The sequence below is a fragment of the Onychomys torridus genome, chromosome 7 (assembly GCF_903995425.1).
Source record: "Onychomys torridus chromosome 7, mOncTor1.1, whole genome shotgun sequence".
NCBI classification, from domain to species: Eukaryota; Metazoa; Chordata; class Mammalia; order Rodentia; family Cricetidae; genus Onychomys; species Onychomys torridus.
This window is the reverse complement of record NC_050449.1, coordinates 41470935-41498346: the sequence shown is the minus strand read 5'-3', so window position 1 is coordinate 41498346 and position 27412 is coordinate 41470935.

Sequence of the window (27412 nt, the reverse complement as noted above, 5' to 3'; positions counted from 1 at the left end):
TCCCTAGTCTGTTGTGCTGTTTGGAGAGGTTATGGGGAGATGTAGCCTTGCTTGAGGAAGTGAGTCACTAGGGGTGGGTATCTTAGTTAGGGTTTCTATTACTATGAAGAGACACCATGACCATGCAACTCTTATAAGAAAACATTTAATTGGGGCTGGCTTACAGTTCAGAGGCCTAGTCTATTCTCATCATGGTGGCATGCAGGCAGACATGGTGCTGGAGCAGTAGCTGAGAGTTCTACATTTAGACAGGCAGGCAGAAGGAAGAGAGTGAGACGCTGGGCCTGGCTTGAGCTTCTGAAAACATTGAGCCCACCCCCATTGACACACTTCCTCCAACAAAGCCACACCCACTCCAACAAAACCACACCTACTCCAGCAAGGCCACACCTCCTAATAGTCTCATCCCCTGTGGGCCTATGTGGGCCATTGTCATTCAAACCACCACAGTGGGCTTTGGGAATTCATAGTCTCAGCTACTTCCCATTCACTCTCTGCTTCATGCTTGCAATTAAAGATGTGATCTCAGATTCCTGCTCCTGCTCCAAGCCTTCCACTCGCTTGGAGTGATGGAGGCAACACCTCCATCATGCTATGATGAAATTTCATCCCTCTGGAGCCATAAGCCAAAATAAACTCCCTCTTCCTTAAGTTGCCTTTGGTGGCAGTACAGAAAAGCAACATGGCATACAGGGCAAGCGCTGAGCAATTGTCCCAGCCCCAGTCACTCTTTGTACAGCGTTCCTGGTTCATTTTATGGTAAAAGATAAAAAGTGTTGTCTTGGTAATGACAGAAGAATGCTTTGCCAGGCTCACTCTTCCTCAGGCTCCTTTCCCCTCCCAGACTCCACTACCCTATGCCTTATTCTCACCCTTATCCACTGAGCTCCCTGCCACTCATTGTCTCCTTGAGATCTTGTTTAATGACCTATTCCTGTGTGAGGTAGAACAAAGTAACTGGTTGGACCTTACTTTGACTCTGTCTTCAGATGGGTGTGCCTGCATGGTCCTTGGCTTCCCAGAGGCTCAAGTCCAAGCTCTTTGCATTGTACTGCTGAGGACCCTCCTACACTGCTGCATCTGGAGTCCTGCCACTAAACAGCTACCTTCTTCTCACAACGACTCAGCATGGGCTTCTCTGTTGTCTGTTGTTCAGGTGCAAAAAGATGACACTAGAGCCAGTTTCAAAGAAGTAAACAACTTTCCTCCTTATGATCATTGTGATGTGATTCAAATTGATATGGAACCTCCCTTAGCTGCATATAACAAGCTCACTTTAATATCGCATTGACCTCAAAAAGCTGCTCCAAAAAGATGCACTGGAAACGTAGAAATAGCCACTGTGGCAACAGAGATGAGAACCTATTGGTGAAATTATTAAGGCCACTCCACATAGTTAAAAGGGAGGTTTATTTTGTGGGGTAACTTACAAATGAAGGGATAGGTTGCAGGGTCTGGAAAAGGTATGGCACAGTCCAGCGGTGTTCTCTGGAGTACTGGAACCAAGAGAAGCCTCTCATCTTGATCCTGGGTCTTCAGCATCTTCTCTCAGCCCTGCCTTGTAGGCATGACCATTCCCGAAGCCTCAATGGGGGTTGGAACTTCCAGGCCAAGGCTGGAATGGCTACCCACTATAAGAACCTTAGAGATGACAAGCCTGTCATGAGGGCAGGAGGTTGTCATATCATGTTCAGAGGCCTTGGAGCTCATTCAAAGATCACTACCATGAATCTCTCTCTCTCTCTCTCTCTCTCTCTCTCTCTCTCTCTCTCTCTCTCTCTCTCTCTCTCCATTCTGACATTGCTTTCCCGATGATGCCTTAGTCTTAGCTTAGTGTGTTTTCTGTTGCTTTAACAAAACTTCTAGGACCAAAAAAAAAAAAATATGTATTAAGAAAACCACTTTGTTTGGCTTAAAATCAGAGGCCTGGGAAGTCCGAGGCACGGCACTAGTAGGGACCTCATGCTGCTCATGAGGGACCTCATGATGGAAAGTCAAAGGGCTCATGGGCGCCTGCAGAAGGAACTTAAGCAGTGAGTTCGTGCTGTAGCAACTTGCTCTTGAGACAGCTAACCCACGTCTGTGAAGAAGCTACTCTTCTTTCCTAATGGTCCAGTCACCTCTTAAAAAATCTCACCTCCTGCAGTGGAATTCAGCTTCATCATGAGGTCAGATCATTTCATCCTTGCACTTGAAAACAACATTGCAATGTATTCTGTACCCTAGACTGACCACCTAGATGGCTCTAACCCAATTGATCACATGAGCATCTTTCAAAATACAGTCTGATAATACCATCCCTATATTGAGGGGAAGAAATTGACCAGGGGAAGCCAAAGCAATCTGCACTTGTCAGGGTGAGTCTTGGAAGAGGAGTCCAGAAGAAGATCTCTCATAAGGTCTGGAATAAAACTCTTCTGTGGCATCAGACCTTTGTCCATTTATTTTATGTCACTTGAATTGTCCTCCATTTGGATGCCTGCACATCATCTTTAAGTTAAGTCATAAGATCCTTGAAGGCCAAGGCCAGGTTTAATATATCTTTGCATTTCTCACAGCATTAGCACACTCTTCTATAGAGCCTGGCATATATAATTGCTTAATAAATGATTACTAACACAGAGAAGCAAAGAGAGAGAGAGAGAAGGATATTAATCTAACCAATTTCAGTCTTTTCTATAACTTATTTTGCCTCCTAATAATCCCTCCAAGAATGTATTTACTCTCTCAGGAGAGGTTATTTTAAAAACCAAATATCTATGCACTTAAGAAAAATCTCTCTCCTGATGAACTCATGTCCCTGTTGTTTGCCTTTCTAGGTCTGCTGCCAAGAAGGTCAGGGCTAGTTTTATTTTTGGTCTGTAGAGTCTGACTCAAATATTCTGGCATAATTGTATCAAATCTTTGTTACTCAACCCTAAGTATGTTATCTGTATAATACTAGCTTTCAATTGTTTCTTGGCTATGTATTTTCTTGTGACCTCATATCTTTTCTGGTAGGCTTAATGGTACTCTGAAGAGGATGAGTCAATGAGAGTCAATGTCAGGATTAAACGATCGAAGCAGGACAAGGGGAGCCTGGTAACAAACATTTCCAGGGTAGGAAAGAAGAAAAAGAATATTATTCTAGATTTCTAGGAAACTCAGCTTACAAACTGTGAGTCACTATAAGGGGTCACATGACTGAATGTGGGAGTCCCCAAAACCCAGTGCAATAGTAAGAGGGTTTTAACTGTGCAACAACAGAAAACTAATTCAAAAACAGTGAGTCCATGTGTTTCTGGAAGGGCCTGTCTCTGTTACATCACATGATTTCACCATAGCCTTGATTCTGAACACACAATATGCACACTTTCACTGTGCATACCTTCAAATCATGCAAGGCCAACTCAGATTCTAGACTATTCTATATTATGAGTTGTACTGTTTTTACTGCACAGTCTAAATTTTCTGGGGCTGAAGAGATGGCTCAGTGAGTAATGTGCTTGCTCCATGACCACAAGGACATGAATTCAGATCCCTTGAGCCCAAATAAAGCAGGACATGGGAGCATGCATCTGGAATCTCTGGGTTCCTCCTGCAAGATAGAAGGTGGAACCAGGAGGCAAATATCAACACTGGAGGTTGTCCTCTGGCCTCCACACACTTACATGTTGCACAAGTGTCATGGTATACATGTACATGCATGAAGACATGGGCACACACATACACACACTTACGCACACTCATACACACACACACACACACACAAGTTTTATGTTCCTATAGAAACAATGGCTTCTGGGATACAAAGATTTTAACATTTCCTCCCGTCATCCCTCATCTTGTAAAAAATCACATTAATGTGTCTTCGGATTACATTGTGTTAGAATGTTTGATTTTTAAAATTGCTGTTTGAGTTGCCTTTTTGTGCTATGTATTTATGTGCAGTGACATTCTCAGCATTGATGATTATAAAAATCAAAATATCGATCCACTCCAAAAAGTGTTGACGATGTCTTATATCCTGCAGGATCAAATGTTCAGCCAAGATTAAATTCTTGATGTAAAAATAAACAGTTACATCCCCCATTAGTATACACATCTGTTTTGTCTTCAATAAGTCATAAAATTACACATATTCCAAAGAACTTTAAGATAAATTTCTTTATGGTTTATTACAAGCAAATATATGAGTTATTTACCCAGTTTATAGACCTAGATAACCAAGGTTGTATGAACACTTCTCAGGTGAAAGGGAACTGTAAACAGAAAAGATTTAAGAAGCCCCACTCAATGACATATTAAGGACCTAATGTCAAAAAGTTGTTTGTCTGGTGCAAGAGATGTTCCCAGGAATCTACAAGGATGACTCCACCTTAGACTACTAGCAATGGTGGAGAGGGTGCCTGAACTGGCCTACCCTAGTACTCAGATTGATGACTACCCTAACTGTCCTCATAGAGCCTTTACCCAGTAACTGATGGAGGTAGATGCAGAGATCCACAGCCAAGCACCAGGCCAAGCTCTGGGAGTTCAGTCGAAGAGAGGGAAGAGGGATTATATGAGCAAGGGGGAGTGGGGTGTCAAGAGCATGATAGGGAAAGCTACAGAGACAACTGAACCAAGCTTGTAGGAACTCATGATCTTTAGGCCAACCGTGGTGGAACCTGTATGGGACCAGACTATGCTTTCTGCATACAGTTGTGTAGCTGGGCCTGTTTGAGCCCCTGGCAGTGGGATCAAAATCTATGCCTGGTGCATGAGCTGGTATTTTGGAGCCCATTACCTATGGTGGGACACCTTGCTCAGCCTTGATGCAGGGAGGAGGGTCTTGGTCCTGCCTCAACTGAATATACCAGGCTTTGCTGACTCCCCATGGGAGCCCTAACCCTTTGGGAGGAGGGGATGGAATATGGAGGGGAAAGGCTGAGGGGGAGCAGGAGGAGGGATGAGAGGAGAATCTGTGGTTGGTATGTAAAATGAATAAAAAATTCCTTCAATTAAAAAAAGAAGTTGTTTGTATGTCTAGGCTAGGACTCTTCCCTGAACTTCAGACTCATATTGTCAACCTGCTACTTGTCACCACCACTTGCGTGTGTAACAGCCCCCCAACCCCAACATTCCTCTAACTGAACTCCGTGTTACCTTGACAGATCATTCCCTCCTATAATCCCAAACAGCTCCTATATCAGATAACAGCAACTCCAATCCTTGAGTTAGCAGGTTGAAAGACTTAGAGTCATCCGAATCTCTTCCTTCTGCAGTGCCCTACACCCAATCCTTCGAGAAACCCTTTGCCTCTCCCTTAGAAGCAGACCAAGAGTGGACCCGCTTCTTCCACATTTCCTGCTGTCACCCAGCTCAGAGACACACCGACACCTGAAACTGGCTCTAAGAACCCTCCCCTTTGATCTTCTAAGCTGCACCCACGCACGGCCTGCCCAGGTTCTCTCATGGTAGAAACTGAGATCCAGCATAAGCTGAATTATGGGACTGCTCTGTCCCTGCCCCCAAACAGCCCTACCTTTCTCTTTTCCTGACCCTCCCTCGCTGTCTCCTGAGGAAGGTTAGGCTCACCTGGGAGCCTATGTCACCTCCTGCTTCCCCAGATTCCTCAAGGGTCTGTCTCCCTCACACTGCTAGGATCCAAAGATCACATGCTCATGGGTCCTTTTGTTATTACCCAGTCCAAAAGTACAGGTGTACTGGCACATACTCACCACATCTCCCTGCCTCGTTTTCAGTTTTTTGGAACAGTGCCTTGTACTATGTAATACTTCATCTGGAGATGTGATGTAACTAACTGGTCGGTAACACAACCTCAGGCTGAGAGCACAGTAACAGGACACTTATCTAGCGTCCGTAAACCTTAGACTTCATGCTTCATCCCTAGCAACACACACACACACACACACACACACACACACACACACACACACACAAAACTAGTAGTTCCAAATTACGTGAGCTGTGTCCCAGATTGACTGATGGACAGTCATGTGATCTTATATAACTTACTTATCCTTCCTGTGCCTCAGTTTCTTCATCCTTAAGATGGAGTTGTTGTAGACATTGAACTGGTGTGTGCATGTCACTTAGAATAATGGCTGACATAAAGAAAACACTGAGAGTTCCAGCATCTGACTGTCATGTTTATTGTATGTCTTTCCAGATAGAACACAAGTCTCCTCTTGGAAGGAAGTATCATACGTTTTGTTCTTTGCTCTGTTTCTCAGTTCCTGGGAAAGCCCCTGGTACTTCTTAGATGCTCAGTGAATGCTTCCCAAATGAATGGAGCTGGCGCTTGGGAGAGAGGTCAAATACAGAATGAGCGGTCTCTCTATTCTTTTCTTTAAGAAGCGGTGCTTGAAGTTTCAAAAGTGATGAAACAGAATAGAGAGGCAGGAAAAGTCAGAATGCCAAGAGAAACTCAGAATTGAATTTTAATTTTTTTTATGTCAATAGTGACGGGAGAAGCTGAAGACAAATCAACAAACGAAGTCAAGAAATGGCCAGAAACCCAGGCAATACTCAAGACAGTGCATTGTTTTACCAACTCGTGGAAAAGAAAACTTTAAGATATGGGGCTATAACTAATAACGCTGGGACAGGTTGAAGCCTGGATAGGGCTCTGAACTCAGCCTGGTGGTGAGCACTGGTTACTTTCAAAAGATGAAACTCAGTAGCAAGGTAAGAAGGATGCCAAGACCAAAGTACATCAAGGAAGGGGAAGTTGACTGGCCCTGAAATTGAGCATCAAAAGCCAATGGGAACAAACAGAAAAGGAAAGATACCAAAACATAGCTGTCACTCATAGTAGAAACCAAAGTCCTTTCCAAGTCTTCCCAAGGCAAACATTATTATAGCATTAACTATTTATACATATAATACATTTACTAACCACAGCTTCGGTAGTAAGTGTTTTTACAGGTAGAAGTGAATCTCTCTGTGTGTCCTTCTGTATTCTGTCAGAGAATTGTTTCTAGAACAGGTACAATTTGAGCATCTGTGTATATGACTGGTTTGCAGTCAAGATTAGCAATCAACCTCTACAAGCTCTCCTCTCATTTTTCTTCCTCACAGAATTCCAAACTGCCTTGTGGTCTGAGTTCATTAAGAGAGCGTGCCCAGACTGAAAGGGAAAAACAAAAACAAAAGATGAACAAAAAGCATTCTAAGTCACAGGAACTACTTGTGTTCTAAATTCTTTTAAGGCAACTGAAACAAGTAGCCCAAGTTCACCCTTTTCACTATCTGTCCTGTGGCACAGTAATGGGATGAGGAAGAAGTGAATGTGTCTTACCAATGCCCACTGGGGGTGGGGAGGTGGTACGTGGCACACTGGGTCTTACAGGCTCCCTTTAACGTACTAATAGAACAGTGGGGGAGTGCAGAAGCCAAACCCTTGAAGGCCTCTGGCCCACACAGAGCAGAGGCCAAAAGAGTGTGCCAGCTTCCAAGAATTGTACACTGGAGTTAAATCCATAACACTCACAACCAGGTTGTAAATTTTAGGCTATAGTTCATTAACTCCACGAGTTCGAAATGATACCCCCTGCTTGCCCAGTCAATGCAGCTGAGAGTTTTCCCGGCGTGTGATGATCCATCAACAATTGGATTCCAATATCTTTTGCTTCATTAATAGAGTCACACAGGCCCCTCCTGTGGAGCTGGGTACGGCTTCTGCTTCCAAGCCTTTGTTGCTGGGCTGGGATGCAGTTTGAGCTTCCAGCTACAGGCAGACCCCTAGTACACCTACCTGTTCCAGACTTCAAGTCCAGGGTCTCCAGGGTGACCAAAGTCAGCAGCAAAGGTCTTCCATGGCATGTTTAGCTTTAATGAGATGGTTGAACATTGACTCAAGGTGCTGCGTATGGTAAGAAACCTCACATGGCCTATGGCCATTTTACCCTAAGACTATCCCATCTATTCTGACCCTAGCAATTACTCGGTTTTGAACCTGGTTAGTGAAAGAATAGAAGATAATCCTTACTCAGCTGGGGAATCTGCATTGTCTCTTAAATCTCAACCTGTGGTTTTGTTGACTTTCAACCCAACAACTTTCCATAGGCTAAGGCAGAAATCTATCCCACCTGACTAGGTCCCTATGGAGTCACCTCCCTCACACTGACCAAGTGGTTGTCAGCTTCCAGAGTGGAGATGGAACAAAGCTTGCAAATTTGTGGTTTCATGAGTCACAGCCAAGGAGCAACCCTAGACTCAGAGTCTGTGGAGCTAAGCTGGTCTAGAACAATCAAAGGCATAAAAACCAAAGATGTGAGCATCACCTGTGTTCAAGAAATAGCTGCCGCTATCCAAATCGAAACCCCTACTCCAGCACTAGGTTCAGGGTCAAGTTTGGATATGGAAAAAAAAAAATCAAATTAAAGACAAGGGTTGGGGCAGTCCAAAATAGCAAAGAGCCAGGGCGTGCTTGAAGGCACTAGACACAGAGATGCTTATGACGGTCACTGCTTGAGGCATCCTGGTTCAGCCTTGCTAATGGTACTGGTAAGTCAAACAGAATCCTGAGGCTACCCTGTTGCCTCCCCACAGCCCCTTTCTCCATCAAGTGACAAGAGTTGAAACAATAAAGGCCCACAGTACAAACAGGAGGGCACCATCGCCTCAATTTTCAAAACCTTTGTGAAATTCAAAGAAGGTTATTTTCCTTAGCAACCCTGCCCATTGGGAATTCTGGTGGGTTTTTTTTTTTTTTTTTTAGTTGTGTTTTTCTTTTTTCCTTCCCCCAGCTCCCAAAGTCTCTTGCTTTCTAAGCTACTAAAACAACACACATTGTAGCCCCCGTAAATGTCCATTGCTCAAAAGCCGCAGCATCGTTTTCTGCCTCCTGTTAATAAATTGTTCTTCTCTTTGCACAGCAGAGAAAAGACGAAGACAAAATTGGGGGGAATTATTTCCCAAGTATTGTTTCTCTAACAATAGCAATCCTTGCTCCTGAGAACTCTGTTTTGCTTAATATGTTCTTTCGGTAAAGTGGGAAAATGTGACAGTGTAATAACCCCAAAAGCAGCATGAAGTACCTGATTCCCCCAAAGTGTCCACTGAGAAAACAGACGAGCGTTTCCATCAAGAAGGAATCATGCATACTGAGAGAAGGTAAGTGCACAAAATCAATGTCTGCAATAAAGTGGGGTCCAGATGTCAAGGATTAAATGTTGGGATTCTCTACTTCATGGTAGAAGTGTTTGTGGGAAGAATGGGACTCCCTGTCTTTATTTGATGGGGTAACACACACACACACACACACACACACACAGAGAGAGAGAGAGAGAGAGAGAGAGAGAGAGAGAGAGAGAGAGAGCAAATACATACCTTCCTCACAGAAAAAAAGGAAAATTAGCAGCTTTAAGTATAAAATAGCTTCTGGACAACAAAAACACACCAAGACCAAGAAAAAAAATTGGAGTAGATTTCAGTAACCATGGGCTTTAGAGCTAGGTATTGGGAAGGGTGTCTAGACATCCTGAGTCTTAACCCCTGAGACTAGCAATCAGTGGTATTTGGAGGATGGACTCAGGAAGTTACTCTGCAAATCAGCTCCAAAGTCTTCCTTTCTCAGAGAGAAGGAATGCACCAAATCTTCACAGAGATGTCCTTTACAGTCCCTCTTTAGTTCTTAACAGGTACATACATACCCTCAGAACACATCATGTGTGAGCATCACTTCAGTAGGAGATGAGAAAAAGAGAAAAGGATGCTTATGAGGGTAAGATGGAGAGAAGAGGAAGAGACACACAAACTACAGTGGCCAGAGGCTGATTTGCTTTGGTGAGACGGTGGGAGAGAGGCCTGAAAGGACAAAAGTCCCATGCAAGCTGAAGTGCACATCACAATTGAATGGGCAAAGCCGGCAGGTGAAGGCAGACACAGGATGAAATGTTGATGTCAGTCAAGGGCTACAACATGTGGGCAGGATACTATGTGCTGTCCCCATGGACCTCCATGCACTGGTCTTCTCAATTCTGCATCTTTTCACACACAGGCTAATTGCATTTTTTCCCTTCTACTAGACTTTGGGCATGGCCAGCATGTGTTTTGTTCTTGAGCTGTAGAGAGAGAGCTAGTGTAACATCTGGGGACTGCTCTGCGTACCTTAGCCATTGTCTTACCCAAGACAGGCCAGGAGAGACACACAGAAGAGAAAGGGACTGCCCTACATGCTTTCTGTGTTAATCATCCAATCCGTCTAAGCTCTTTCCATGTTCTGTCAATAACGCACCCTGCCTTCTCTCATACTCAAGACCAGCAGCATGACTGGACAGTGTTCTGCTGGGTAAATCTCCCAACCCAAGAGCTAGTTGGTGTGGGTCCATGAGCAGTGTTGAGCTTACCAGGGTCACCAGCTCCAGCAAGTCTTGCCCCATTCCCAGACTGACTCCCTGCTACATTGCCCACATTCTTCCTCCAACGCGCATGAATCAAATGTGTTAGATGGGCAAAACAGGATGCAGATGGCAGGGGGGTAAAATGCTTCCAAAGCCTTCATTTCTCCCTAAGAAGAGATGTAAGAAAAAGGACACAGAATGCAGAGCAGAAGGTGATTGGTATCTGTATGAGGCAAGACTCTGCAGTGAGATCTATACATGAGGGCTTTTAGTACAGATATGGGCTCAGGTGCTTATGCAAAATGAGAAGTCCCAGAGTCCAACCTTCTGCAAACTGGAGAGCCAGGAAAGGCAGTGGTGAAATTCAGTCCAGGTATGACGGTCGTGGAGAGCCAAAGGAAGCCACTAGGACAGGTCGCTGGAGTCCCAAGGCTGGAGAATCAGAAGTTCTGATTTCTGAGGCAAGAAATGATGGCTTTCAATTAGACATTGGACATATCACCTCACACTCTGAGACTTAGGGAGCATTATGGAAGAGTCAGTGAAGAGATGGTAAGAAACACAAGGTGGGTGGGATGACCGTGAAATAGTATCTTCTAGATACGAGAGCTGTTGCCCTCATGAACTCACAACAGCTCTGGTTGCTTGCACAAGATCAAACCAGTTAACATTCCATCATATGTGGAGGAAACGCAAAGGGCTCAGAAGGTTCCACCCTTAGCTATTGGCAAGGGTTGGCTACTGAGAGAGAAAGTAATTTTTCTTCAGGGGTGTGGCCCATGGTAGGCTGCCCATGCTCAAGAGGATGGTCCTTTACCTATGGGCATAGAGGCAGCACTGATTAGACTCAATGGATTAAGGTCTTAGAGGAGTTGGGGGTGGGAGTAGGGGCATTTATGATCTAAATATATTGTTTCCATGTATGTAATTGCCAAAGAAACAATTTCAAAAAAAATGGGTAGAGGGAACAAAATGAACCTTTACTCTGTCTCTTGTTCTACCTGTCCTCAGTGAAGCAGATCACTCCCACCCTTGTTGAGGCTACCAAGAAACACCCTCCCAGGCATAATCAGGGATGAAACTGATGCCCAGCTCTCTGGGCATCCCATGGTCCAGTCTGGTTGACAACTCTATGAGCTCCATCAGTGAGCACCAGATGAAGTGATGTCAGTGATAAAAAGGAGCTTACTTTGGGCTGAGGATGTGTCAGAGAAAAGGTGACTTTGAACCAGATCTTGAAGGATAGAAAGGTTTTGCAGGCATGGAGAAAGGGAGGAGGCTGGAGAAGCCCCTCAGGCTGGGGAGGCAGGGGTATCCGGCTGGGAAACCTTCCTAGGAGTTATGAAATCACCTTAGAGCTGTGAGAGCTATTTGGCATGGGTCCATATGCAGCGTGTGCACGTGGGGATGGGGGAATCTCCTCCTGAAAACCTAATTTGTCAACACCCTGGGCTCAGAGGAGAAAAACAGAAGCCAGCGTCTCGTTAGCTTTGAACGACCACAGTCCCCTGCATCTGAGTGGCTGCTGTGACTGCGGCGAAGCCTGTGTAAATAGCGCCGGATGGGATTGTAGCTAATAGGGTTATTAATACCTGTCACATCCCGGGATGGCAGAATAATGTGGAGGTTTTCTACTATAGATTAAAACCAACCAACGGGGAATTTTCCGAGGCTGGCAGTCACAGCTTTCTCTTCAGACAGCTTTTCCTCCAGCCATGCAGACGGGGGTAAGTAATTGTCCCGGGGAAAGGTTTGTCACCACAGTACACGCAAAAGCAGGAACAAGCCTGCCTCGCTTATCCTCAGGCAAAAACATGGGTATTCAAAACTCACAGACAATCCCAAACCTCCCAGCAGCCTGTAGATGTGACCTCTTTCCTGGCCCAGATAGACACCCCAAAGAAAAGCCACCTTTATTTGAGCTTCCTATCTTTTGCTCTTGAGTGGGAAGAAGACAGAGAGCTGGAGAGAAGGAACCAGACACAGGGCTGAGAACTCCACAGGTCCTGGGGCCCTGCGGCTCCATTGAGCAGGGCAGTTGCAAGCAGGAAAGGACTGGTGATACTCTTGTCTCCTCTGGGCCTCTTCCAGAACCTGGAGTGTGGTCTTGCTCTTCCACAGAGATCTCCAGAAGACCCAATGAAGGGGCTGCATCAAGCCCAGGTCATCCAGAAGAACTTCCTTGGGGAAACGTCAGTGAGAGCATTAACTTGCTTTCACCTTTGTCCCTTTGCACTCCCACCCGTGTCTCAGGAGACCCTTTGTCCTGCTGGCCTCTTTAGGCCTGGTCCACTCCCCTTTGCCAAAGCTCACCAGAAGAAGGCTGTAAGTGTCTGGGGCTTAGACAGGGATAAAGGACACATGCTATTGCCCCTTAAAAGCCCTCTGCAGTGGGTTTAGTGGGCAGGGTTCACCTGCCAAATGCTCTGATTAGGCCTGGGGATACAGAAGGAAATGTGGGACTCCTAGTGTTCTCTATAAATGAGATTCTATACCCAGTTCAGTCCCTGATCCCTGGAAAAAAATCAGGCCTGCTTGAGAAGACTGGGCTTGTGTTTTTTGTTGTTGTTGTTGTTGTTGTTGTTGATGTTGTTTTGGAGATGAACACTTGATGCTATCTTGATTTGGGGTCTTTCATTCCCCTTTGTGTATGGCACTGATCCCAGGCCTCAAATTCTTCACTTTCCCAGTTCCCCACTGTCATAGATTGGATTGAGTGTCTCTGAAATAGATAGATGAATTTCTGTACCATGCCCATTTGACTATGTTTAAAGGCAGGACCCTTAAGGAAGCAGTGGAGATTAAGTGATGCCCTAGGGACAAGACCCTCACCCAAATGAACTGGTACCTTGGGAGAAAAGGAAAGGCCACATGATGAAAGTGTGTGCTGAGAACTTGAGCATTATGTAAGCCACCCAATTGAATGTTTTCCTTTAGAATGTTTTTCTGGTCATGGTGTCTCTTCCCAGCGATAGAAACCTAACTAAAACAGAAGCAAAGATAAAGTAGAGACAAGAAAAATGCCCAGGAAATGCTGTGGATATCACTCTGTGTAAATAAAGTTCTGATTGGCCAGTGGCCAGGCAGGAAGTATAGGCGGGACAAGAGAGTAGAGAATTCTGGGAAGTAGAAGACTGGAGGGAGACACTGCCAGCCGCTGCCATGGAAAGCAACATGTAAAGACACTGGTAAGCCACAAGCCATGTGGCAAAGTATAGACTAACAGAAATGGGTTAATTTAAGATAGAAACGGTAGATAACAAGCAGCCTGCCACGGCCACACAGTTTGTAAACAATGTAAGTTTTTGTGTGCTTTCTTGGTTGGGTCTGAGCGACTATGGGACTGGCGGGTAAGAGAGATTTGTCCTGACTGGGCCAGGCAGGAAACTCTAACTACAAATGGCGTCCAACGTGTTGGCAAGAGTTTCCACCTAAAATCTGAGAAAAAAAAAGATTCTAAGACGGTGCTAAAAACAGCTTCCTAATTCTCTCTCAAGTTAGCGGCAGCCTGCCGTTTTGAGCTTCTATGATGGGTTCCTGGTGTGTGCGTCTGACCTACAGTGTGGTGGGAATGAGGAGTCTACAAGTGACACTTTACTCTGCTGCGTGGTAGATTTAGTCTTTGCTAGTTTAAAAAAAAAAGAAAAAAAAAAGTTTCTGGGCTATGCACTGCTTTGATAGAACTGCTTCTGTTAGTTGATGGTACACATGGCTCCAGACCCAGAGCTGGCGGTAAACTGTACCACTGCCATGTTGGGAAGCTGAGGTGGGCGGAGCCAGCAGCCACAATGGCATTTCAGTCTTATAAAGATGGATATTACACAGAGAATCTGGTTTGTCTTGTCTTTGGGATTTTTAACCACAGAAAAAGATTTGATGATAAAAGCTGTTGAGTTAAACAAATATGTAAATTTTAAAGGTACCTTGACTTCAAAATTTGGATATAAGGATATGTTGCTTTGGAAAGGAGTCTCTGCTTTTATTTCCACAGAAAGCCAGAGGCTATGGATTTGTTCCAGATTAAGATATATCAGGTTTGATCAGCCAAGACCACCTGAAAGATCTCCGATGACACCATGGCCCAGATGATCTGACATCCAGAATGGTTTCAAGGCAACTGGCTCAGAGGTTCACCCTAATGGACTACTCTATAATCCTAAAATTTTCTTTGTGTTCCCATAAGATACAGCGCCCCCCTCCAGCAGGAAGTAGTAAGAGAAACTACGCCCACATTCCCAAAATTATCAAGCTGGCTTTGGAGATGGAATTGGCTCACTCCTTCTCTAAACCCAGACATATTGCTAAAAGAAAAGGTTAAGAGATTCTTGTGTCCCAAATCAGAAGAGCCCTCTGGTGTGGGACAGAGAAAAAACAATATTTTTCTTTAAAGCAGGTTGATTATAAATGAGATCTCTTTCTAAAGAAGAAAGGGGAATATGATAGAGATATAATAGGATGAAAGGGTAGATTAGGAAACTTACTTCTAAAGAGCAACAACTTGTTTAAAATGTTTTACATTGGTTTAGATTTTAGTCTATTGATACAAACTTAGTTAATTTTGTTATATTGTGTGTATAGTTCTACTCTTGTTTAAGGTATTATGTTTATATAGCTCATTTAAAATTGTAATGGATAATTAAAAATAGATTAATAACTGGTCATCTATGATAATCATACTCATAGCCATGTTAGTTAAGTCTTCTAGGTATACACAGAGATAATTCAGATAGACAGGTACTCTTCAAACACTTCAAAGGTCTACAGAATATGGCATTTCAAATATTTTTAAAATTTAGACTTTCTGGACAGTGAGACATGTCTGCTCCTGGCAACACTGATTTACTTCAGAGAGGAGAATGGGCATTGAAGACACTTCATATCTTATCTTCACCTTTGCAAAAATAGCCATTTGGGCAAGAAACTGTTCTTGCCTGGACTGCTTGATCAACTGGACATGCAGGACCCATAGAAAGGTGACCACTAAACTTTGCTTGACAAAATGGTCCTTCAGGTTCCTGCTTCACAGAGGAAACTGCCAGACATTCTACAGGACACTGAGAGAAGTGACCAAGAGACTCTAGCCCTGTGGGCTGAAAACAGATGCCCCAACTTTACAAAGGAACATTAGGTGACTGTGCAGGCTGCCAGCTGTCTCTGTCTACTCTTGCAAGACTCCTGAAAAATGCTTACATCCTTCTCCCGGTTCTCAGGTAATATTATATCCTTCTGAGGTCTTTGATGTGGTTGAAGACTAGATAGTTATAATTTCCTCAGTTGTGATAAAAGATAAGTTAGATATAAAACCTTAGACTCACAAATATAAGATAGATAGGATATCTTCTTTAATATTGTAACTGTAATTATTGCTTGATAATTGTTTTGTTATATGTAATTGTACTATGTAAAAGTTAAAACCTTCCTTAAAAAAAAAGAAAAGGGGAAGTGCTGTGGATATCGCTCTGTGTAAATAAAGTTCTGATTGGCCAGTGGCCAGGCAGGAAGTATAGGCGGGACAAGAGAGTAGAGAATTCTGGGAAGTAGAAGACTGGAGAGAGACACCGCCAGCCGCTGCCATGGAAAGCAACATGTAAAGACACTGGTAAGCCACAAGCCATGTGGCAAAGTATAGACTAACAGAGATGGGTTAATTTAAGATAGAAAAGGTAGATAACAAGCAGCCTGCCACGGCCATACAGTTTGTAAACAATGTAAGTTTCTGTGTGCTTTCTTGGTTGGGTCTGAGCGACTATGGGACTGGCGGGTAAGAGAGATTTGTCCTGACTGGGCCAGGCAGGAAACTCTAACTACAAGGAAATATGAGCTAAATTTTGTTATTTCTATTATTACTGTTATCTTTAGCAGCTCTTCTACTGTATATGAGTGATGCCCCAAGAGTCCCCACACTCTGCCTCTGGCTTCTTCAGAAGCCTCACAGGTATGGTCAGACAGAGGTCTGGCTGTATCTGCTGCCATTTCCTCCTTCAAGCTTCTGTCCCCCAAGGTGACCTTTGCCATCCTTACCCAGTGGTACAAATAGCTGTGATGGGGCAGAAACCGGAAATCTTGAGTAATACGGTTGAGACCTTGGATATTTGCCCCAAAGATCCTACACACCGCTGAGTCCCCAGCCTGTGGTGCTCTTGGGAAGTGATCTGTCCTTAGGAGGTAGGGTCTAGCAGAAGGAAGTAGCGTTCATCATCAGATGTTATGAATGTCACTCAGGAGTGACTTCAAAACGATATTGGGGTCCCAGCTCCTCTTTTATCTCTGTCATTGCTTCTTGGCCACCATGAAATGGATGTCTTCCTCTGCCGTGTGCTGGCACCATGATGTCCATCCTAGCTGCAAGCCTGGAGGTAGCCGTACCAAGCAACCACAGACTCACCCCTCTGAAACTGTGAACCTGGCAAGCATTGAAAAGTTGATTTATCACAGATGTGCATGTATCTTAGAGGTAAATCACATGCTTGGGTGTTCTTTGGTGTCAATTCTTAGTATTTAAGAAGTCTTAGTGCTGCATGATTCTTGCGCCTTCTTTATTTATTCTTGCCTAGTTCTGCCTCAGCCAAGGGATGCACTCTTGCCTCCTTGCCCCTGATAGCAGAGCATAACTGTGACAGCAATCTCGGGCAATACTTTCAGAGTACAGCTGACATCCAAACCCCAGCTGTCTTTAGGGAACTGAGTATCAAGCCTTCTGCATCCTCAAGCTCTCATGTAGCATGGGGGCTAGTCCTCAGCAGGTCTACAGAAAGGGCAAAGGCCAGCTGCTGACAGCCCTGGAACTGATCCTGGGCACCCAGCCTTTTGTGGGCCACCCCCCTCTCAACTTCCTTCCAGAAAATACTCTGCCCATCCCAGCAGCCAAGGAACCATGCCAACCGCAAGCCCAGAGGGCAGGGCTTCACAGACATTTCTAAATGATTCATTGGCTGGTGGAACCATCTAGAAAGTACATCTTTCCTGGGTCCCAGATGTCTCTGAAAGCACAGGAGTGATACCCACGGTTGCCTGGTTTCTCCCTCGTTGACTGTGGGGGCAGGTGGACATGGGAGGGAGAAAGAGTTAGGGGTGTGTATTCACAATGGCTGGGTCCAGTTCACAATAAAAGACCTCCACAGATCCCCTCTCCTTCTCTCCCTCCCCACTCTCCTTAAGAGAGAGAAAGAGAGAGAGAGAGAGAGAGAGAGAGATCCAGAATCAGTGAGTGACACTGGTATTAGTCCCAGGACTCTCATACACGGAATGATGTAGCATGCTGATAAAGAAGCACACATAAGGAGTGTTATTTCTGAGTGGGGACAAAGCACTCAATACTGCCAGGATGAGCCTCCCACCCCCGCTCCCAGGCCCCCTCCACCCTCTCAGCTGTTTACAGTAAAACTTCATCACAAGCTGCTATTAAGCTTGGCAGTTACTGTAAATGCTGCTGTCCCTGTTGATTTCCACAGCCCCAGGACACTTTATTCAAGACAGAGTGGCTTCAACAGAGAGGCCCAAACCGCCACTTGCTTCTCTTCAGAAAGTAGAAAGTGCCCTAGAGAGAGAGAGAGATCAGCCCGTCCTCCAGCTGGAGAATGTCGGCTGCCTCCCCTCACTCTGGGCTGTAAAGACGATAATGAAGTCAGCGGGGCTGGTGGGATGGATTCCAGAACAAAATGAAAAGCAGTTTGGCCATTATGAGGAAGGCCAGAGAGCATCATCCGACCTCTTCTATCCGTTTTCTCGCCACCTTGATGGAGGGAGAGAAATAGCCTATTCTGGGGTCTATAAATGAGAACTGGACATGGAGCAGGGTGGATTATTCGGGATGGGGAGGACACAGCGTCTGTAGTCGCCTGAGCGATTGTGACAAGATGAGGAGTCACCTGGAACAGTGAACCATCTTCACCAGTCTGCTTCCTTTCCCCAAAGAAGCTTCAACCTCTAGATAGAAGCCACCGAGGGGCTTGTTTAAAATTCCCTATGATTAATTCATAGCATTTATCTTACTTTCATCTGAATTTTAAGCTCAGCGCCTCACCCAACATTCTAAAGCCAAGGCTCCTTCGTCTCCACATGGTTGGTGCCTGCTGCTGTGCCGGGCACAGACATGTCCACTAACACTCCCGCCCCCACCCGCCTCGCTTGAGTGCATGTTGGCTGCCAAGTGTGAGGCAGACATGGGCAAAGCAGTGGCCTTCTTAACAAGAAGACCTGGGGTCAAATCCTAGCTCCACTATTTGATAGCTCCATAACTTTGAAGCATTTCATTTCTTTGAGACCCAATTTCCTCTTCTGTAATTTGGGGGTAATAATGCCTGCGTGATGAGGCCATTGGGCAGATTAAATGAAATAAAGATGTTTAAGTGCTTTTCCCAGTGTCTGGCACACCAATAAATCTTGTTAGATCTGAATCTGAGGGATCAAATATTGACCTCCCCAAGCCCCAGAGAAAAATGCCTGTGCCTCTGAATAGAGCACTGTCAGCAATAGGGATTATCTGCTACAAATCCAGGGTCAGCCATCACCGCCCCCTCCCCAAGCATCCCTGAGCCTCTCTATTTCCTTCCTCCCACTCCCCAGATGATGTGTGCTCTGGGAAAGCTAACAAATTTTAATATCATCCTAAGTCAAACATCATTATGAAAGTAAACCAGCTTGGGAGAAAAAATAAAAGCACAGAACACATCCCAAGGCCAAATGTAAATGGTTTTTAGATTCCCCATTATTTTAAGTTACCTATGCCCAGGGGATGCTGGGAAGACAACCTAAATTCATGCAGATAATCAGGAAGTGATCATCCAGATGACTTGCTTGTACAGTGTCTAAAACAAAGACCCCTAGCTTGACATCAGAGAGACTCTCCTCCTCATATTTCAAGGGGCTTGTGGTGGTTCAGGATAGGGAGAGTAAGTGGGTAGATGCTCCAAATTTCTCAGTGTGGAGAGGCCTGTGGCCATGGCTAGTACTCTTAAGCAGTGGAAAGGTCTCATATTCCAGGAACTTCCAAATCCAATAATTTGTTTAACTCTTTATCTGGTGTGTGTGTGTGTGTGTGTGTGTGTGTGTGTGTGTGTGTGTGTGTGTGTTATGTATTTGTGTGTATGTGCTATATGTGTGTGTTTGTATGTGAATGTATACATGTGTACAGAGGCCAGAGGTTGATGTCAGGTATCCTCTATCCTTCTCTTCCTTACCTTCTGAGTCAGAGACCCTTTACTGAAGCCGGAGCCTACCAATTCAGCTACGTTGGCTGGCCAGCAAGCTCCAGGTATGCACCTGTCACTGGAGTTACCAACTTCTCTTATCTGTTACATTGCAGTTACCGGTTCATGCTACCTTACCCAGCTTCCACATGTGGATCAGGGACCCAAACTCAGGACTTTGTGTCTGCATAGCAGTACTTTATCTAGTAAGTCATCTCCTCAGCCCCTGGGATTAGTTATTTATGCTGTTATGACCTAAAACTACTTGATAGAAACAGTGTATGGATGGAAAGACTTGTTTCTGTGCTTATCAGGGAAACATGAGGTAGAGTTAATTAGGAAATAGGAAGTGTGTCAGTACTAGGGGCTTGTAGATGTAACCATCTTGTTAAATAAAAAACACAGAGCCAATTGCAGAGTTAAAAGCCAAGAGGTCAGAGCAATAGCTAAGAGCTGAAAACCTTACCCTTCATTGCTGCTCTGTCTTTCCTCTCCACAAGAGAGCTACTTCCTGTGTTTTCCTCTTTTTTATAGACTTTCTGTTCTGCCATCTCATTGATTGTAAACCCAACCACGTGACCTCCTCGTCACTGCCTGTCTGTACAGACCTCCAGGTTTTCTATGGTTGGTATTGAGATTAAAAGTGTGTGTCGCCGTGCGGGCTGTATCCTTGAACACACAGAGATCCTGCCTAGCTCTGCCTCCCAAGAGCTGGGATTAAAGGCGTGTACCACCACCGCCCAGCTTCTGCTATGGCTTGCTCTGACCTCAAGGCAACTTTATTAATATACAAATAAAATCACATTTCAGTACAAATAAAATATCACTACAGGGGCTAAATCATTTTCAAAGCCTTTCTTCCAGTGAGCCTACTTCGGCCAGCCAGGCCACAACTCCTAAAACTTCCAAAGTCCCTCAAGATAGCACCACCAGCCAGAAAATAAAATGTCAAACTGTGAGCCTGTGGGGGACATTTTATATTCAAATCATAACATTTCACCAGAGAACTTGCTCTGGATTTCAGAAGAGATTTTGGACTTTTGGAACAGTGTTGCAGTTGTTAAGGTTATAGAAACTCTTGAAGTTGAACTAAATGTATTTTCAGGTATGAGATAAGCCATGAGCCCCCATAAGATTCAAAAAGGAAGTTGCATACTTCAAACCTACAGCTGCATGTAAACCTTCTCATTCCAAAAGAGAGGAACAGAAGGTTTGCAAGGAAAGACAGGCTTAAAGCAAGACCAAACTCCAACAGAAAAAAATCATCAAATCTTGTAACTTCATGTTCAGCATCTGGTGCACATGGTGGCGTGATGTGGGCTCCAACGGTCTTGGGCATCAGTGAGTTATGGCCCTACTTCCTGTAACCTCTATGGGTTTATCTCTTAGGCTTGCTCCCCTCAGTACCTGCAATCCTCCTTAGCAGACATCTCACATTACAGACATCTAAAACATCCTGAGGTCTCCGTTATAACTTGGACTTCACCCTCAAAATTTCATGCATAGCCCATTCAGGGGCTCTTGCAAGGAACTCAATTCCATTGCATATTGTACAGTCTTTAAGGTTTTTCTTAAAAGTCTTCCTGAAAATCCCTAATATCCTTCTACTAGTCAGGCCCTACTTCCTAAAGGCTCCATAGTTCACCAAAACCATGTCATCAGACATGGAGCAAGCGTTAAACCATGAGCGTATGGGGAACATTCCTGATTCAAACTGTAACATACTCCTATGGCATTCTATCTCAGCTACTCTTCTCTTGCTGTGAAGCCATGGCCAAACAACTTATAGAAGATTTTATTGGGGCCTTGTGTACAGTTTTAGAGGATTATAGTTCATGATCATCATGGTAGAGAACATGCCAGAAGGCAGCCAGGTGTGGTGCTGGAGCAGTAGCTGGGAGCTTGGATGTTAAGACAACAGCCAGATGGCAGAGAGAGGCAACTGGGATGATGTAATCTTTTAAAACCTCAAATCCCACCCCTTGTGACACACCTACTCCAACAAGGTTGTACCTCCTAATCCTTCCCAAACAGTTCCACCAAGTGGGGACCAAACATTCAAATATATGAGCCTATGGGGATCATTCTCATTCAAACTACCACACATTTCCTTTGTCTTAATGTCAAAATATCAATCCCAATGGCTATAGAGTGCTGTTAGGACACATCTGCCTCATTAGTGAGCCAATCTTTCCCTGTCTTATACCATCCACTTTTATTTCACATTTCAAGTCACTAAGTTATTGTCTTTTCCAATGTAGAGTAATCCCAGAGAACATTTGCTACTTGATATTTTATCAGTAGTAGTATACTCATTAACCAGTAATACTCATAAGCCACAATAATACTTTTCTGAATGCTTAAAACATGCTAGCTCACCAGGTGGTGGTGGCACACACCTTTAATCCCAGCACTTGGGAGGCAGAGCCAGGCTGATCTCTGTGAGTTGAGGCCAGCCTGGTCTACAGAGCAAGATCCAGGATAGGCACCAAAACTACACAGAGAAACCCTGTCTCAAACAAACAAACAAACAAACCAAAAAAAAAAAAAAAAAAAAAGCATGTTAGCTCCAACTGTTCCTATGAATCTCTGAAGATTGGAATAGATATCCAGTGAGGATGGAAAGCAGTTAAGAGCACTGGCTGCTCTTCCAGAAAATGTGGGTTCAATTCCCAGGACCCATACGACAGCCCACAACGGTCTGTAACTACAGTTCCAAAGCATCTGACACCTTTACACCCTTACATATACATGCAGGCAGAACACATTAAAAAAAAAAAACAAACAAACAAACAAGAAGTACTCAGGATCTAACACTCAGCCCTGCTCCTGTATAATATTGTTCAGTAGATTATAGGCTCAACAATGGCAGGGACTTTCAGTGATACAGCCCATGTAACCAAGATGTCTGACACAAAGCAGATGCTCAATAAGTACTCACCTCCTCACCACTTCTAGTTTCTCCCTGGCTTTCAACCTAGGTTCTGTTGTTTGTGTCTGGAGCATCAAGCTTCTGGCTTTATCCTGCAGGAGGGTGTGTGGTATCAAACTTCAGATATGCCACCCTTAAATCTGTCTGTTTGAGTAGCTGGTTTTTTTTCAATCTAAACATGTATTCCTGTCTTTGAAATGAGTATAACATACATATCTTTCAAAATTTCAAAATGTTGGTGGTGGTGGTGGTGGTGATGGTGGTGGTGGTGGTGGTGGTGGTGGTGGTGGTGGTGTGTGTGTGTTTTGGTGTTGCAACTGAACCTAGTGCCTCGTGCATGACCAGAAAGTACTCTACCACTGAGATATAGTCCCCTGTCCTCTTTACACTTTGAAACAGGCTAGTCTTGAACTTGCAATCTTTTTGCTTTAGCTTCCCGAGTAGCTGCCATTACAGGCTTCTTCTGCCAGGTCTGGCTGCAAATTTGTTTAAAGGATTAAATTATGTGTATAAGGTCCCTTGCAGAATTCCTGGCACATAGATCAGGTTCAGCAAATGTTATTCCCGTCTCTCCTTTCCCATAAATAGGGATGTTGTCGAGAGTCAAGGGATAAGTTAAGTAATGTTCCTGAATATTTATGCCACCTAACACACAGGAGATCCTCTCACCATCCCCAAGTGCACTGGGCTGTGAAGGCAAACATTCACAGGATTATGCTAGGTGCTGGGGAACAAAGATGAATAGCTCTTGCCCTCAAGGTGCTCGTGGGTGGAGGACAACCCATCCAGCTAATAACAGTACAAAGCAAGACAACAGGAACAATAAAAACAAGGAAGAAGGACTGTGAGAAATACTGGGGGATACTTGCTTTTGTCGCCATCTGGCTCTGATATGTACATGAATTCTTGACTTGGCTCAGCCAGCTTAGATCCCCAACTACACCAATGACGTCACTGATTGATGACAACAACAGCTCTACCGACCTTCAGCACCAATAGGCCATAGAAGACAGAACGTTAGGATGGAATTTTTCAGAAGCAACTGGCAGACTCTTGCAGGACATTGCTATCCTGTCCTCCTCCCACCTCCTCTGGTCCTTTGACAGCATCAGGGGCCGATGCTAACTCTTTCCTTGTCCCTGGCTCGCTCCTAGATAGTCAAGAGATGCTTTTGTTTAAAGCCTTCCACATTATTTTGTGAAGGAAGGGGAAGAAAACTTACTCTGTCCTTGGTGCCAGGCCCCTTCCTGGACATTTTAAAGGTGTGTTCATTTGATTCACACAGTAGCCCTATGGGATTTGGAAATACAGCTTCCTCTCTTCTATGAGGCTGGAAACAGGTCAGAAAATACTTGTTTGATGATTGTTAGTGAGGGAGCTCACAGGATGGCTCAGTGGATAAAGGGCTCTTGCACCAAGTTTGATAACCTGAAATTGATCCCTGGGACCCTCATGATAGTGGGAAGAGAATAGACTCCAGACAGTTGTTCTCTGACCTCTATACACACAGTGCAGCACACACACACACACACACACACACACACACATATATACACACACATACACACACACACACACATATACACACACACACACATACACACACACACACATATACACACACACACACACACACACACATATATACACACACATACACACACACACACACATATACACACACACACACACACACACACATATACACACACACACACACACACACACACACACACACAAAGATAGTTTGTAAGAAACTAAGAACTGGTCCAGGAGCAGCTTGTGTAATTGTGAAGGTAGTAAGAATGATATTAGGAGTTAAACTCCAGTCCGTGGTCTCTGGAGAGATGGCTCAGTGGTTAAAAGCACGGCTGCTCTTCCAGAGGACCCAGGTTCAATTCCCAGCACCCACGTGGCAGCTCACAACTGTCTATAATTCCAGTTCCAGGAGATCTGGCATCCTCACACAGACATGCACGCAGGCAAAACACCAGTGCACATAAAATAAAAATAAATAATTTCTAAAACAAGATCCAGGCTGTGGGAAGGTGAACCTATTGATGATTGTCTAAGGGTGCATTCTGTTTGCCTTGCATAACCCATTAGGTGGCATTGTCGCCTGTCTCTTCAGGCAAGGGTGTCAAGTAAGTGATCATCCACTGGGACCCAGACTTAGAGTCCAAACATTTCCACAAGTGTCCTGCATCCTGCCAACATACCAGCACCTTCCCTTTTACAGAAGAGAACATGGGGTCTACCACTAACTAAAGACAACCTCAGGCCTGCCAGCTCTCATAGTTAACTCTTCACAGGAGAGTGATGGCCCACACTTAATGCCCAAGGAAGCAGAGAGCAGCAAGAGATAAATGGATTTCCCTAAATAATGGAAGTGCCAGAACATAGATTTGAACTTCATGTTCTTTGGCCCAGAAACACAAGTTCTTTGCATTGTGCAGGCTGCCTGAAAAGAAAAGACTTGCTCAGAAACATGCAGACAGCTACGTGGTAGCAGAACCAAGGATACAACCAGCCTCTGACTCAAAGTCTGGTGAAGAATTTCCACTGGCTGTTTGAGAACAGTTCTGGGGGGCTCTTGGTACAAAGCAAACCATGTCAGACTATAGCAACCGAAAACACAAAGTATGGCGGCTTTTGCTCAAAGCCTGCCACTTGGCTGGGGTTGGTGGTGGCCTCTAGTTGATGTGGGCTCAGCAAGAAGAGCTTGATTAGACCTGGGGGCTCCACGTTTATGATGGCTATCACTCGGGACGCTCAACCAGGACTGTTGACAGGAGTTCTAGAGTCCCCCTCACATGGACCTCTCCATAGAGAAGCTTGGGCTTCCTCACAACATGGCACTGGCTTCCACAGACAAGTATATTAAAGAGATTTGCAAGGTTTCTCACAGCCTGGTCTTGAGAATTCCAGAATGTCACTTTCGCTAAATCCTATAGGCTCATCAAATCGTGAAAGGTAGTATAGCTTCAAGAGAGGAATTAAGTTTCGGGACTGACTCAGTTGGTAAAGTGCTTTCTTTGTTGATCCACAGCGCTTGTCTAAAAACAGCTGAGTGTTGTGGCACACACTTGTAATCCCAGCACTGGGGCTTGGGGAGGAACTCCAGAGAGAGATCCTGTCTCAAAAAACAATGGACAGAATCTGAGGAATGACAACTAACATTATTCTCTATCCTCCATATGCATGAAATGTACACACACACACATGTGCACACACACATACACACATGTGCACACACACATACATACATACACACACATACACACATGCACACAAAGAGAGAAGGTTTAGGCTTTCTCTGTATGGGATGAGTAGTGAAGAAGTTGTTACAATCTTCAGATTCACTACAGGGCCTTAGTTTCAGAAGACAAAAAAAAAATAAAAAATAAAAAATAAAAAATCATTGGCAGCTTCCCAAAATAGACTTCAAACTGCCTTGCTATGCAGATCATGCAGTACCCAAAGGTGGGGGTTGGGGTGAGGGCCTGGCAGGCATGCTTCCCCCCCCCCCACCTCTGCCATGAGATGGTAGCCAGGACAAGGTGAGCTGGTTCCAAGCCCAAAGCATTAGAGCACATCAGAATGCTGGCTGACCCTCCCTAACCGAAAAAATTCAGCAGAGCTAACTCCGTCAGCTCAGCATCTGGTCTCCATGCACTTCCAGGCTCCAGCCAGACCCCCAGCCCCTCACTGTCACAGGTACTAAATTCCCCTGGACATGCATGCCAGCAGAAGCCAGGGTTGAAACACACTAATAAATCCATCTGAACACTGTGCTCTCCTGGGGCCGATCAGTACTTCAACTCGAGTCACAAAAATAACATACTGTAAAAGACTGATTAGTCATCGGATAATTGAGTTCTTAAATGTCAAAAACAATATCGAATGAATATTCAACAGATCATGCTACTGAAACTTACCTGCTCCATCAACAATGACTAACATTTTCCCCCCATTGTTCTTTCGCAGAAATTATGGTAATATGACTTTTCTAAGGTGATGAATGTGGTTCTCTGAAAACATATTGTCTTACAGGTTAATGCACAATGTGTTGGTTAAGAAAAACTGCTCAGGAGTCAGGCTGGAATGCATCTTCCCGCATTCACTTCCTCTCCCCGTGGGGATAGCAGGGGCATCAGAGTCAGCTGCTTCCAGCCACAGACATACTTCAGAGCTCTGCTCTTTGTGAATGCTACCCCCGTTTGCCTGTATTTACTTAGTTGTTCCCTGGGACCTGAGGGGATGTACTGCTTCCAATGCAATTTATGCTTAAACAAAGTCTGAGGTTCAAGTGTTCTTGGAGGCTGATGTGGAACTGAATTTTCGTGGAAAGTTAGACTAAATGTATGTATGAGTCTTCTATGGTTATTTGAACTCTCTCTCTCTCTCTCTCTCTCTCACACACACACACACACACACACACACACACACACACACACACACACACACACACACGCTTGAGGTACTGGGGCTTGAAGTTGTGTTTACAAGGCATTTTCTGAGCCTGAAATTCAGAGAGGAGGGAACTTCCCCAGGCAGACGCTGCTTTCTGGCCTCGGCAGGTGTTGCTACAGCTGGAGCCAGGAGCAGCTTGGTACGGGAGACCCTGGTGTTGGGTTCAGGTCTCAGGCTCTACTGTGTGTCATAGGCCTTGCTCTTGGTGGGAACATCAGGATCTGCCAGGTAACAACTGCTTTTCCAGCTGGACGCTGTCTGTTTCTGAGGCTGCTCTACCTCTTTCTAGCCAGAAGCATGTGGTCCTCTGACTTTCCTCAGTCCCAGCCCAGCCTAGCCCAGCCCAGCCTAGCCCCAGCCCAGCCTAGCCCCAGCCCAGCCTAGCCCCAGCCCAGCCTAGCCCCAGCCCCAGCCTAGCCCCAGCCCCAGCCTAGCTCAGCCCAGTCCCAGCCCAGCCCCAGCCCAGTCCCAGCCCAGCCCCAGCCCAG